General features: G+C 36.7%; 1 pseudogene; it reads left to right on the top strand.

Moving 5' to 3' along the window:
• Nucleotides 1–251: 251 nt before the first annotated feature.
• Nucleotides 252–14,852, top strand: part of LOC122144779 — a 110,709-nt pseudogene continuing 96,108 nt past the window's right edge.

Raw genomic sequence — 14,852 nt, 5'->3', positions numbered from 1 at the left:
GCGAAATATAAGCAGCCAAAACTAAACAACAAAAAAGAAAAAATACCTTAAAAAAAACCGTACATTAAAAACAAACCTTAAACTGAAAAGAATATTCCGAAACTAAATATTATACTTTGAAAACAAAAAGCTCCTTACAAATTCAAACCTGAAATCCTAGGCCACATCCTTTTAAACTCAAGACCACAAATACGGAAAATGGGCGCATGAAGCAATTACAGCCCGTTATATATCTGCATCTTGCACAGTGACCCCCAACACCACACAGTCATTATTTCCATATCGTGTTGCACTCACGCCCACTGAGACAGGGAGCAGAGAGCTCATCCGGCGCATTGAGGGACGTCCAGGTCCTCATCTGCGCTCTGTACAGCATCAGCACCAGCCGCTGCGTGAGAAACAAACCGAGTCGCATCCCCGCGGAGAGCAGCACCGCGTGCGCTTCATTCAATCTGGAGCGTCAGATGGTGCAAGATGCACCGTTTCTTTGTCCTCCTCTACACCCGGACAATGCAAGTTAACGCTGGAAGGGACCAATAGCCTAGTAGTTGAGGGACCCGTTTCAGCTGCACTGAAAGGTTCCTACAGGACGCGCGCTTGGATTATTGTCCATCTCGCGCATTTCCTGCTGGACAGTTAAACACGCGCACCGGCGGACTTCCAGAGAAATAAAGCGAATCATTGCTGTTTAAAATGTGTTAATTCGGTTTTCTTTCTCGCGAGGGAGGAGCAATGAGAGCGTAAACAACACTGGGTGGCTTTGTTTCTGAGAAACGGACCCGTGGAAGATCACACTGACATGTCTTTCAGTGCCGGATTTGGAGCTACCGTTATTTCTCCACTAACTTAGGGAAGTGTTGTTCGTATCTCTTTGACTTGGCATAAGAGCTCAATTCTACTTTTCTAACAAACACATGCAGTTTTCTTTATATCTTCGCTTGGGATGCTTTCATCGAAAGGGCGTATTTGATTCGCGTCTATCGCCTTTGGAGTGAAGAAAGACCGCTTTAAACCCGTTGCCTCGGCGTTATCTGGTGGAGTTACAGCGATCCACGTGGAAACACGGACTCGAAGGAGGGCAAAATGGGCTGTTGCAGTGGTAGATGCACGCTGGCATTTATATGTGGCATGCAATTGGTAAGTGATAAAGCTCAAGTAATTTCTAAACCTGCGGTTATGGTTATAATTTGTGGATTCGAACCTGCAACCTTCCGGTTAGCAGCCGTGATGTTTAATTACCAAACTGCATTTAAGAAAACTGGTATATTGGAGATAAGGCTTGAACCTGCATCCTTTCAGGTTGCTCACCTAGGTTTTAAATCTGAATTGGTTTCTGGATGCCTGTGCCTGGTTATTGGATGTGATTTAATACAGTTTTGAAATTAGGTTTGGTTCAAGGATATGAGTCAGTCAATTGTAATGGTGCAAAAACTAGTGTCTTCCAGAAGTAACCTGGAGAACTCAAGAACACAAGTATCCAGCCAACAAGTGGTCAGTGCTATGGCACTAAGATGTGCGTGGCCATTAGTAATCTTAGTGGAAATAATATGGGGCTATATGTGGAAACCCTGCCTCGTTATATTACACCGGACGGATGATGGTGCTCATGAAGGCAGGCTTGTGTCATTAGCCTGGGGCCACTATCATTAATGCTTATCTTCCCACTACCAAGGGTCCTGACAGCCAATTAGGAGTTTTAAGTTAAAGAAGCAAAGCCAAGTCTCATTGACCTACTAAAGCAGAAAACGATTACTTAATGCATCTGCTAGAGCTTGAGAGGGTTATAATCATTAGGATGTTTTCTAATCTAGTCCCATTTGAAAAGATGATTTCAGTCTGGTGTTTGTACAGCAACATTGCGTTCTGTAAGAATTCACAGAGCTGAGTAATTTTACTATTCCCAGACTATCTCTGTGACACCTTTTGAATCACTCTTTCAGTTACAGTAATGGATAGTGGCCAGCGACAGTCTCGCCATGCCAACCAGCTGGCATGGTGAATCAGGCGTGCGTGATAGATCACATGACAACTGGCAAGCACAACTACACTAATCCAAATAGACGTTTGTAGGTTAATGTATCAAGCAGGTCATTAACCCGAAGAATCAGCCTTAGTGGGTGATGTCACCACCTGGTGTCTATTAATCAGACCTTACTCAGTGATCATGACTAGAAGCCGGTCTTTGACTGGGATGATGTCATAAGCGAGTCATTTGAGCAGGCTGAAATCATAAGCTCACAAGTGTCTCTTGAGTAGCTGTTGTCTTATAATGCTATTTTATAGTTTAGGATTAGGGTTGTTTTTTTGCGGTATATGTTAAAACAAAAATTTGAGGTTCATTCATTTTTTTTTTTTTTTTTTTTGATCTGAGCTCTCTTTTGTCCTCTCTGTTTCTCTGAACTTTTCCGATCTCCTTTTCCCCATGTTTGCTACTATTCTGAGAGAAACAGTCTTATTACAATGTTTTGTATTCGTTCCTCTTGTCAGTAATGTTCTCGCTCTTCATGAGGAAAAAAAGAGTGATTGTATAGAGAAAAAAGTTGTGATGCCTTTGCATTTAAACTTAATTTTATCGCCACAATATTGGTTGCAGGTTAACATAAATGGCAAATGCTCATATGTTGCTGGTAGCTGCCACATATGGTTTTATCATGGAGGTTGAGGACAATTGACCCTTCACAAAGAGCTTGATTGACACACAATCTGACCAATCACAATGCCGAATCCACAATCTTGTCCGACAAACAAATCAGACAGGATGGCACATTGATTTCGTTGGACTTAAAGGGATAGTTCACCCAAAAATGAAAATTATGTCATTAATGACTCACCCTCATGTCGTTCCAAACCCGTGAGACCTCCGTTCATCTTCGGAACACAGTATAAGATATTTTAGATTTAGTCCGAGAGCTTTCTGTTCCTCAATTGAGAATGTATGTTCAGTATACTGTCCACGTCCAGAAAGGTAATAAAAACATCTTCAAAGTAGTCCATGTGACATCAGAGGGTCCGTTAGAATTTTTTGAAGCATCGAAAATACATTCTGGTCCAAAAATAATCAAAAACTACGACTTTATTCAGCATTGACTTCTCTCCCGGGTCTGTTATGAGCGCGTTCACACCACATCCGGTTCGCGAACGAATCACTCGATGTAGGGGATCTTCTTGAACCAGTGATGTTAATCGAAACGAAAACCTTTAAAAACTGTTGACGGTTCGCGTCAACAATAAGCATTAATCCACAAATGACTTAAGCTGTTAACTTTTTTAACATGGCTGACACTCCCTCTGAGTTCAAATAAACCAATATCCCGAAGTAATTCATTTTACTCAAACAGTACACTGACTGAACTGCTGTGAAGAGAGAACTGAAGATGAACACAGAGCCGAGCCAGATCCGGTTCGAGAACCGAGGAGCTGATGATACTGCGCAGAACCGTTTCTGTCGGACGCGTCCGGTTCGAGAACCGAGGAGCTGATGATACTGCGCAGGCGTGATTCAGCGTGAAGCAGACTGACACACAGCGCGTCTTTTGGTGATTGATTATGAACTGATTCTGTGCTAATGTTATGAGCACGGGTAAACCGAAGGCTTGAATCAAGGGCAATCATCGCCAATGAAGTCATTACGTCGAGCGCAAAAGAACTGGTGAACCGTTTTCGGCAACCGGTTTATTGAATCCAACTGTCCGAAAGAACCGGTTCGCGGAAAAGAACAGAACTTCCCATCACTACCGGTGATCCGAAAACCGATGCAACCGGTTCTTGACTCGAGAACGAGTGAATGTTTCCTTTCGTTATCTGGCTCGGTCATCAGTTCAGTCAGTGTACTGTTTTGAGTAAATGAATTACTCCGGGATATTGGTTTATTTGAACTCAGAGGGAGTGTCAGCCATGTTAAAAAAGTTAACAGCTTAAGTCATTTGTGGATTAATGCTTATTGTTGACGTGAACCGTTTCAAACGATTCAGTTCGATTTGGTGAACTGGTTCAAAAAGATCCGGTTACATCGAGTGATTCGTTCGCGAACCGGATATCACTAAACTGCAGTGGTGTGAACGCTCTCATAACAGACCCGGGAGAGAAGTCAATGCTGAATAAAGTCGTAGTTTTTTTTGATATTTTTGGACCAAAATGTATTTTCGATGCTTCAAAAAATTCTAACGGACCCTCTGATGTCACATGGACTACTTTGAAGATGTTTTTATTACATTTCTGGACGTGGACAGTATACCGTACATACATTCTCAATGGAGGAACAGAAAGCTCTCAGACTAAATCTAAAATATCTTATACTGTGTTCTGAAGATGAACGGAGGTCTCACGGGTTTGGAACGACATGAGGGTGAGTCATTAATGACATAATTTTCATTTTTGGGTGAACTATCCCTTTAAACTTGAAAAATGTGTATTAATATCTTTCCACAGTAGATAATATAATAAAATATGTTCTGATGTTCATTCATGTTTATTTTGTACTGTAGCCTTCTTAAATTTGAAAAGATGATTTACATCATGTGGCATTTGAACTGAGGCGTTACAGTGATCTGTCACAACACATTAAAGAGCCACAAAATGATTGTTTGAATTTCTTAAAAAATGACAAATGAAGTCACCTGCTCTGTCTTGTCTGTTGATGTGTTGTCAGTGTCCACTTTGCTCTGCGATGTATTTTTTACTATGTGAGAACATGATGTGTAGTGTGAGAGCGGCATGGCTTGTTGGACACAGTAACAGTAACTAAGGAGGGCGGGTTAATGCGACATTCTTTATGAATTTAGGATTTCAGATAATAATTAATGTTGGTCCCTCTTAGACTTTTGCATTAATTACATCCTGACAGCTAATATAACCAGTAGCATAAAAGGTGGCAATAATGCAGAAAATTATGTTGAAGCAATTATATTAACTACTTTAAAGAAAGATCTTACAGTATGTGAGATATACTGAGTTGATATTTATGTCACAATTTTCCCCAAACACTATTTTTTTTTATGCCAAAAGATGTAAAATAGATTGGTTGTATTGTCAGAGTTATTAAGAAAAACGAAGGAAAAAAAAATTCTTATCCAATGCAATTTATTATTTGTGGTTATTTGTTTGTAAATGGCCTCTCAAAGAGAATATTAGGATTTTTGTTTGTTTGTTTTTTAAAGAAAGAAAGAAAAAAATTCTCTGGTTTGCACTGTGGATATATAGATTTAAAATGTGCAGATTAAATTAAGAGGTAAGAAATTGATGTAGCAGATTGGCTTTCTGTGTGCATTAGTTGTCCATTTTGGCCAGTAATGTAGGGCACCCATGTCACATCATGGCATGAGTTGCTGTAAATAAAAAGTTTGTTACTCTTTTCTTCTGTTGGAATGGCTGTCGAAAAAACGAATCAAATGGAGCTAATGCACCCAACTCTGCTAAATTACCAAGCAGACCGTTTTTTATTACATAACACAGATAAAATGTCTATAGTTAAAGCATTTATAAGAGTTTTCTCTCTGGTGGTTTTTGTGTCTGGCAAGTATAAATGCCTGTGGTCCAACAGTCTGGCCTCGAGGCCCAACATTCTGACATGGAAGCAAAGAAAAGAATGTTGCATACTCAAGGGATGTGTTTATTGAGATTGCTAAAAGATGCATTCATAGAAAGGACATCTGGTAAAATAGTTTGTCTCTATTATGGCTGATGAAAAACTTGATATCCGTTGTCAATCCGGTCCTCTTAGCTTCAGCCTCTGACAGCCTCCCTATGGACTGTCTGATGCATATTGTACGCAAAGATGAATACATCTGGTGAAATCTGCCCGTTCCAATTGGCTGCCCACAAGGGAACTTCTGGGAATCAAGCATGCACGTTTTTTATAAGGCAGTCGGAAAGATTTGTTTACATGTTACCAGATTGCTGCTGATGTTACAGGCTCATGGCATTGAAACTCATAAAGTTATTCAAGAGTTTTGTTTTAGACATCCCGTATCTTCTGTTATGTCCTTGAGGGAAGGTCTGACTGTGTGGTTCACTAAAATTTTGCTCTAATTTCCTTGTTATCTTTTATGTTTTTGTGGATCATTATTTGAACGTTTTACCACTTTGTTGCAAGCCAGTCTGTTGTTGTGGCTGCATCGATTTTAGATTTATCTGCCCTGCACACCCTTGTCAACAACAGTTGGTCATTTTACATGTTGATCATGAGGCTGTCTAAGTGGGCAGTTCTTGGCCAGAATAAAACTACAATATACAGTAGATTAAGTGTTGATAGTCTTTATGTAAAAATAAATATTGTTAAACTATTTGTTTCTAAATGTTTTTCTTTGAATTATTTATATGATATGCTGATTAATCAAACTAATCACAATTAATATTCATGTTTTCTAATAAATAAATAATATGAGGTGACTATCCTTTAAATGAGGATAATTCAAAGATGTTATTGTGGCACAAGAGTTGAATAGACACAACAGAAATTGGCTTTAGAAGTCAGTATATTGTTTGTTTTATTTCCATATCATTGAAGTCTATCACAGTCCACAGAAATCCATTATGCATTCGAGTTTGTCCATCTGTTCTTATTTGTTTTTTGTGCTGTCTGCTCTCAGTTGGAGTGATTTGGCAAGTTTCTTGTAGAATAGCACGAGTCAGGGAGCATGATTAAATGTGTTCATTTTTATGCATTGTTTTTCTTGTAATTAATTTTAGTAGAGTAAGATGTTGTAAATTGATGTTTAATAAGCTACTGGAGAAGATGCTCCATGCATTCAACATTTATGATTTAACTTTAATCAGTTTCTGCATTTGTCATTTCAAGATACATTTATGAAATCGGGTTCAGATCATGTTGTGCATCCATCTTATATTTTTCTTATTTGTTTATGCTGTTCTTCTGCACCTTGTACTGTCACAGGAAACAAATCACTCTCAGCCACAAATGTATGTACTCAAATAAACCCAAGATTGATTGTTAACTCAAATGTTACCTTAAAGAGTAAAAATAGAATGTGTAAATTGAGAAAAAAGAGAAAAAATTACCTGTTAGATTGTCAGTGGCGAATAACAGATTGCCCAGATACTGACAGACACCTGTTGTTCTTGAGGTCATGAAGTGGGGTCATTTCTAAGCTCTCTTGAAATATTCTACACCTGGCGCTACACATTTCTATAATTGCTTTGTTTTCAAACTGGTATGAATGTCTGCTGTCATTTGTCCTCTTGGAACAGCACAAAGACAAAGGTTTAATTGTTGTTTTCCTTCATCGTAATCAGCTGTATGCAGTAGAAAGGCTTGTGCTCTTGCAATAAATTACTTTCCTGAATGCAGGTGATTTGCCAAACGTACATTTTTTGTGGTTAATGCCATGTATTATATTTGATTGAGTTTACCCATAAGCATGTAAAAGTGCTGCGACAACTCTCGTTGTTTATTTCTGGATTGGAAGTAAACGAATGCCTAGCATACAGACGGAAAGCACTTCGAACAGACCCTTTGCCAAACAAAACAATCGCATTGGCAGAATATTGTTCTAAATTTCTGTGCAATGCCTTTGCGATGTGACCTTGATTTCCCAAAACTGACAGATGGTTTAGGAAGCCGTGTTGCATAATTAGTTCAAATATTTACATATCTCATCAAAGCATTGATGCCATAACTCTACCATGTATAAATGAATGTTTTTATTACCATGAATTTAAACTTGCTAATTGACTTAAACTTGCTAATTAGTGTTTTTAAAACATACTTTCATACTCTCTTACACCATCTCTCTTTACACAATTAAAGTTATCTTTTTCATGTTTGCTTAAATCAGATTTTTTGTGCAACATTTTGTTGATTGTTTTATGCAGTCTCATTGGTTGATAATCTGATTCCCTGAATATTAAACATCAAATATTTACATTTACAATATGCATTTAGCCTACACATTTATCCAAAGAGACTCATATTCAAAGTAGACATATTACCAGCTCTTGCTTTTTCTGGGAACCGAACCCAAGACCATTCACTAACGTTTGAGGCTGCATATAAAACAAGAAAAAAAAATATGTTCTGAATGGCTGTTATTGTACAGCAGTTTCACATTCTTATATCGATGGAAACCTTTGGTGTTGTGCAAATCCATTGATTTGTTATGTAAGTAGGACTGTAGAATCAGATCGCTTTGTTTGCTAATATTTTCATGAATTTAACAATAAAGAATCCCAGATTGACAAGCAGGATAGAGACAGAATAGCATAGCGAACAACCGAAGCTCTTTGGCTTTGTGACTGCGACTGAAGAGCTGCCTCTCAGGGAAAAGAAGTCCTTGATATTTGGCGAGTGAATTGAATTGGCTTCTCCACACCACAATCCAAATCTAAAAAGGCAGAAAGATTTAATGGCTTTTCAGATGTTATAAATCATTCCCAGCTTAACAAAACCAATAAACACAAGTGCCGCAAACATGCAGTGGGAATAAGTCTTTGCTGCAGGACATTTTTCAGACGTATCTCCTTCCGTCTGCATTAAATTAACCTTTCTTTTCCCGCCCCGGATGGCTTCTTTTGTAGTTGTGAGATTTCAGAACACAAAAGGTTACAGTGATGATACCTTTGCTGTGCTGCCGCTATTTGCCAGCTTCCCGTTTGATTGAGGCGAGCCGTAAACATTAGAGGGAATGTCTCCTAGCAACAATAGGTATAAATGTTAGAATGTTGCCCGGTAGCTGAACATGGAGGATCCAGACTCCTCGTAGTTGCCCTTTTGACCCGTCAAAGCCCAGAACAGTACAAGAAATGCATTATGTGTATCATGATGCCTTTTGGCTGGTTTTGTTTTCTGAAGCTATTTGATTTGAATTTGCATTTTATGTTCTTGGCACAGCCTGTCCAACCAAGCCCATTCAATAAAGTGCACAAATTACATTAATGGTTATTTCGGGACAGGTTGCTGAGAATACAAATAGATTTAGAAAAAAATCTTTGGCTTTAGATCAGAAAGATCTTTAAAAAATATCTAAAAGACTTTAAAGCTGAATTGTATGGAATTTTTTAATTATTTATTTGTCACACTTAAAAGATTCAGATAATCAAACAAAGTTTTATATTACACAAAGATAATGCAAGTTAATACAGAATGCAGTTTTTTAACGATGATTTCATTTACTAAGGGAAAAAGCTGTCCAAACCTACTTGGCCCTATGTGAAAAATTAATGGCCCCCTCCTGTTAAATCATGAAAGAGCTTTGATTAACCACATTATTTTAGAAAGCTGAGTTAAATTTCACTAGCCACACCCAGGCCTGATTACTGCCAGACCTGATTAATCAAGAAATCACTTAAATAGAAGCTGTCTGACAATGTGAAGCATGCTTAAAGAGCAACACATCATACTGCGTTCTAAAGAAAATTCAAGAACAGATGAGAAAACAAAGTAGTTGACGTGTAACAGTCTGGAAAGGGGTTATAAAGCCTTTTTCTAAGGGCTTTGGGACTCCAGCGAACCACAAGCACAGGCATTATCCACAATGAAGAAAAATTGGAATGGCCGGCCAACCAAAATTTACTCCAAGAGCGCAACAACGACTCATCCAGGAGGTCATAAAAGAACTGCAGGCCTCACTTGCCTCAATTAAGGTCAGTGTTCATGATTCAACAATAAGAAAGAGACTGGGCAAAAATGGCTTCCATGGGAGAGTTCCATGGCAAAATCCATTGCTGACCAAAAAGAACACAAAGGCTCTTCTCACAATTGCCAAAAAAATATCTTGATTATCCCCAAGACTTTTTTTTTAAACCAGCAAAGCTTTTCCTAAAAAGAACATTTTACCAACAGTCCAACATGGAGGTGGTAGTGTGATGGTCTGGGGCTGTTTTGCAGCTTTAGGACCTGGACGACTTGCCATAATTTATGGAACCATGAATTCTGCACTCTATCAGGAAATCCTGATGGAGAATGTCCGGCCGTCAGTTTGTGACCTCAAGCTCTAGCGCACTTGGGTTATGCAGCAGGACAATGATCCCAAACACACCAGCAAGTTCACCTTTGAATGAGTCAAGAAAAACAAAAGTAAGGTTTTGGAGTGGCCGAGTCAAAGTCTGGACTTAAATCCAATTGAGATGCTGTGGCATGACCTTAAACAGTCCATTCATGCTCAAAAAACCCTCCAATGTGGCTTAACTAAAACAAATTCTGCAAAGAAGAGTGGGCCAAAATTCCTCCACAGTGACTCATTGCCAGTTATCTCAAATGCTTGATTGCAGTTGTTGCTGCAAAGGGTGGCACAACCAGTTATTAGATTTAGGGGGCAATTACTTTTTCACGTAGTTCCAGGCAGGTTTGGACAGCTTTTGTCCCTTAATAAAATCATTATTTCAAAACTGCTATTTCAAAATTACTATAAATACAGTATATATATATATTATAGTGTATGTATATATATATATATAAAGAAGTTTTTGTTTCCACATATATTAATCGAATCCAAAATAAACGTTTTTTTACATAATATATGTGTGTGTACTGTGTATATTTATTATGTATATATAATTACACACATGCATGTATATATTTAAGAAAAAATTTATATTTGTATATTACATAATTTATATACAATATAAATATATACATGTACATATATATAAAATACTAAAAACCTTAAAAAAAATCATTTTCATTACTTAAAATATTAACTGAAATTTTATATAAAAAACATAAAAAATAGAAAAACCTAAAATATTTTTTTCAGCTAGTTGACAGCAACATTTCTCATGTTGATGTAACAAATAGCACAAACTACAATAAAAATTAATAAATATAGACATTAAACAAAAGAAACTAATTAAAATGACAAAAACACAATAAATTACATTATTTATAAGTCTTTTTTCAAAATATAAAAAAAAACTACAATATATACTAAAACAACACTGAACAGTTTAATTACAGTAGTGTTTAGCTCATTTAGAATGTATAATAATTTCATAATATTATATCTTGTCATATTCATTCATTTTTGTCAATTTTACTGTGACCAAAATGACATGTAATTTAATTGAAACTAAATTAATGACATTTGATTTTGTGATGAAATGTAAAATTAAACCAAATATTCGAATGTTATATATTAATTTACGTATGTATGAACATTTTAACAAAAACATGAAAACTGATATAAAAAAAATAAAAATAAACCCATTTATTGTCATGATGCAAATTTAATTGTCATTGTGATGCGCTTTTATTAATCTCTTTTGATTACCTTTGACAATTTAATTAATTCGGCATTTAATTTTGTTGACAGGTTTAACATTTTGTTTTGTTTTTTTTAAAGGCAGAAATTATACATTGCATGTGTAATGCATATTTTAATGTCAGTCTTTGAACACATTTGTGAATGCTGTTGCATTCAAGCTGTGTAATCAGTTCCATTAATTAGTCTGTTATACTGAAAGCCTACTGATTCTCTGCTTGCTTGTCGTTGCTACTGTCATTCTTGTTAAAACCATCAAATTATTCACCACCACACCCAACGGTCCGTGGCCACAGTTTGTATCCGGCCACTTTGCGAAAGTTGTTTTACGGTAAAGTTACCTCACTTTGCATCTGGGAATGAAGCCATCATCTTTTGTGGTTTGGGCGTGTTTCAGCAAACTTTGTTAGAAGATCTTCCCCCTAATTCGGTTGCCTATAGTTTTTGATCTAATAATAAACAGTCCCTTGAGTTATTGTCTGGAAATATGAATACCCATAACGCATTAGTATCACCTGTCTGATAAATCCTCTGCATTGTTGCCACAGCAGAAGCGTTTTTACCTCTGACTGCAGCGGTAGAGCCTAGAGGATGTGATCCCGTGGGAATACAGACAAAAGCGCTTATGTGCTTCAGCAGAACGAAACGAGGCAGGCCAGTAGAATGGCTGTGAATAAAAGCATTTTTGTTGCATAGCTTTGTATGTGTGTTCAAGCATAGTTGAAGTAAAACAGAGTTTTTATCATCCATTCTATTCTATTCGCTTTTACTTCTGTATGCAGTATAGCATGCACATTTGTGTTTAATATATACAGATTTTATATACAATACATAAAATTTTAATGTCACAGTCTTTTCCTGCTTCACTGCTTCATGTCAACTGCAACCTGTTTCTGTAGAGTGCAGATAATGTAGTTAAATGACAGTATTTTAGTGCATGATATTGTGACATCACCTCCCTTGGTGGTTTGTAACTGAAAAGTGAAATGTGATCAAGCTTGAATGAGTTTCCTCTGTTCGCTTCATATACCAACAAAACCTTCAATATGACACATTCATTTAGTATGGTTAGTTATAGAAAAAAAAAATTAATAGCAGTAATAGCATTAATAAGCAGTTGTTTTGTCTGAATAAAGAGAGAAATATGCACATCAAGCCCCATTTACAAGTGAAAACAGTTTTAGATTTATTTATTTTGCTTCACAAGACCTTAATTAGACTGGTATTGTGCACATTTCTTGTGGATTATTGTGATGGGTTTATCAGATGTTTGGACTCTCATTCTGATGGCACCCATTCACTGCAGAGGATCCATTAGTGAGCAAGTGAAAAAATTCTCCAAATCTGTTTCATGCAATGCTGAATTTTCAGCATGATTACTACAGTCTTTAGTTTTCACATGATTCTTCAGAAATCATTCTAAAATGCTGAGTTAGTGCTCAAGAAACATTTCTTATTATTCTCAATGTTGAAAACTGTAGGGGTCATATGGATTTTTTTGTGTGGAAACTATGATACAGTTTTTAAATACTTTTTAAATACTTTAAAAAAAATATTTTGTAACTTTATAAATGTCTCTGCTGTCACTTTTGATCAATTTAATGCAGAAATCCAAAATTTGGTGCTTAATGTTTTTGAAAATTGATTGTAAGATAATGTATTAACTGTCTTGTTTAAAGCGTGCCGTCCTGTAATCCAAAAGGCTGTTTCCAGAGAACATATTGTTACAAGAAAAGCTTTTAGGATGAGTGCTTTTTGATGCCAGAGGAATCATAAATATTTAACCAAGCTGAAATCTAGGTTTAACGTTTCTTTGTTTGCTTTTACCTACAATGTATACATAGGCCTACTGCTATCCATTTCTTCTTTGCTTTAATACAGTTTCATTTTTGTGACTTAAGAGGATAGTTTAATCCTCTCATCATTTTTCACCAAGGAAGAAAGAAAGTCATACTCATTTGAAACAACATATGGATGAATAAATGATGTCAGAATTGTATTTTTGGGTGAACTGTTCCTTTAAACTGATTGCACGTAGCTGTAACTGTAATATGAAGATAACATGTAATCCAATCCGAAGATTGCAACAATGCCGCCAGCTGCTTTACAAGACATGCGAACATGTCCAAGCAGAACAGAAACACACACCCTTTTGATAACTTCTAGTGGTTAACATCTCTCTGCTGACTGCCTGCAAATGTTATAATAATTTACGATCGATACTTGGTAGTGAGATTGGTCTTTATTTTCCATAAAGTGTTTTATGGATGCCTGGAATGGCATTTTAGCAGGGTTCACGCTTCAGCATGGCACTTAGCCTGATTACGACTGTGCCTCTACATTTTGGAACATGATAAGAGATTTTCTTACACTGCCATGGCATGCCTGGTCAAGGACGGCTCCGTGGCTGCAGGACCTGCGAAGGGCTGTCCTGACATGTGATCTGTCATTGTGGCATGGCTCAGATGAAGAAGCGCTCTCGCTGATGGGGTGGGATGTTCCACATCTGTTCTGGTCAGCTGAGAATCTGCAGGTCTGAAGGGTCAAAGCCCATATCTAGCACATACTATGAAGCCATCCTTCTTTATTTCAAACACTATGTGAGCAACACCTGCTCTTTTTTTAGCCTGGATCTATAAACTAATTTGGCTTTTGAGTTGCATTTGAAGCAAACAGGATGCAGAATTGCAATTCGAATTTGAATGTAAAGAAGTAGAATTAAAATGTAAAGAAATTCTGGAACTTTTCTAGAAAAGCATCATCCACCCATATATCCATGTAATTATTTTATAACTGATGGATGAGTGGATGATGGATAGATAGATATAATTTTCCCCCTCTTTATTTTATTTGTATTATTTTAATTAAATATAATATTTATAGCATATAATACACACACATACACATTTTATATATTATTTATACATTTCATGTTTTGCTCTAGAAAATGTAATATATAATATGTTATGTATAGCATTATATATAATTTTCTATGATATATGGATAATTTTATTTTTTTTACTTGTATTCACTATTTTTATGGTTTTATTATTTTATTATATGTAATTTATTAATGGATGAATGATAGGTATATTAACTGAAAGTGTTATTTTTTTTTTAATTCTGAAATTTGCCCAATTGGAATTTTGGATCTAGTATCTGTTTTCAGACAAAATTACATGTATGCCTCATGATAGTGATAAATTCAATCACATGTCCACATTTTAGGTGACATTATTGGCTGTTATAGCCACAAAGATAGCCAGGGTAAAATTGCTCTATATGGCTCTGAGATCCAGTGTAATTTCCTTCACTTCTTAAAGGAACCTATAGGGTTCCATCAAGGCTATTAGAGTGAGAGGAGCAGATGTGTGGTGTCCACATGAGGTGGTTTTGATGGAAGCAGGTTATGTAGACTGACGGCATTGTTAGCCAGGGCACACGGTGGCAGATCACATGTTTTAATGTGCCTCAGGCCATTGCCAGTGGCTTCATATTACAGTGTGGAAATGTAATTACATTCTTAGAGCACAGGAAGAGAAGCCTTTATGGAATACATTAGCTGTATTAGACACACTTTTTACTCGATAAATTAAAATGAGGTTTTGCTGATCATCTGCTGTCATTGGGGTTGGTTTG

This window comes from Cyprinus carpio, unplaced genomic scaffold (genome assembly GCF_018340385.1).
Source record: "Cyprinus carpio isolate SPL01 unplaced genomic scaffold, ASM1834038v1 S000006759, whole genome shotgun sequence".
Classification (NCBI taxonomy): Eukaryota; Metazoa; Chordata; class Actinopteri; order Cypriniformes; family Cyprinidae; genus Cyprinus; species Cyprinus carpio.
This window is presented reverse-complemented; position numbering and strand designations above follow the sequence as displayed.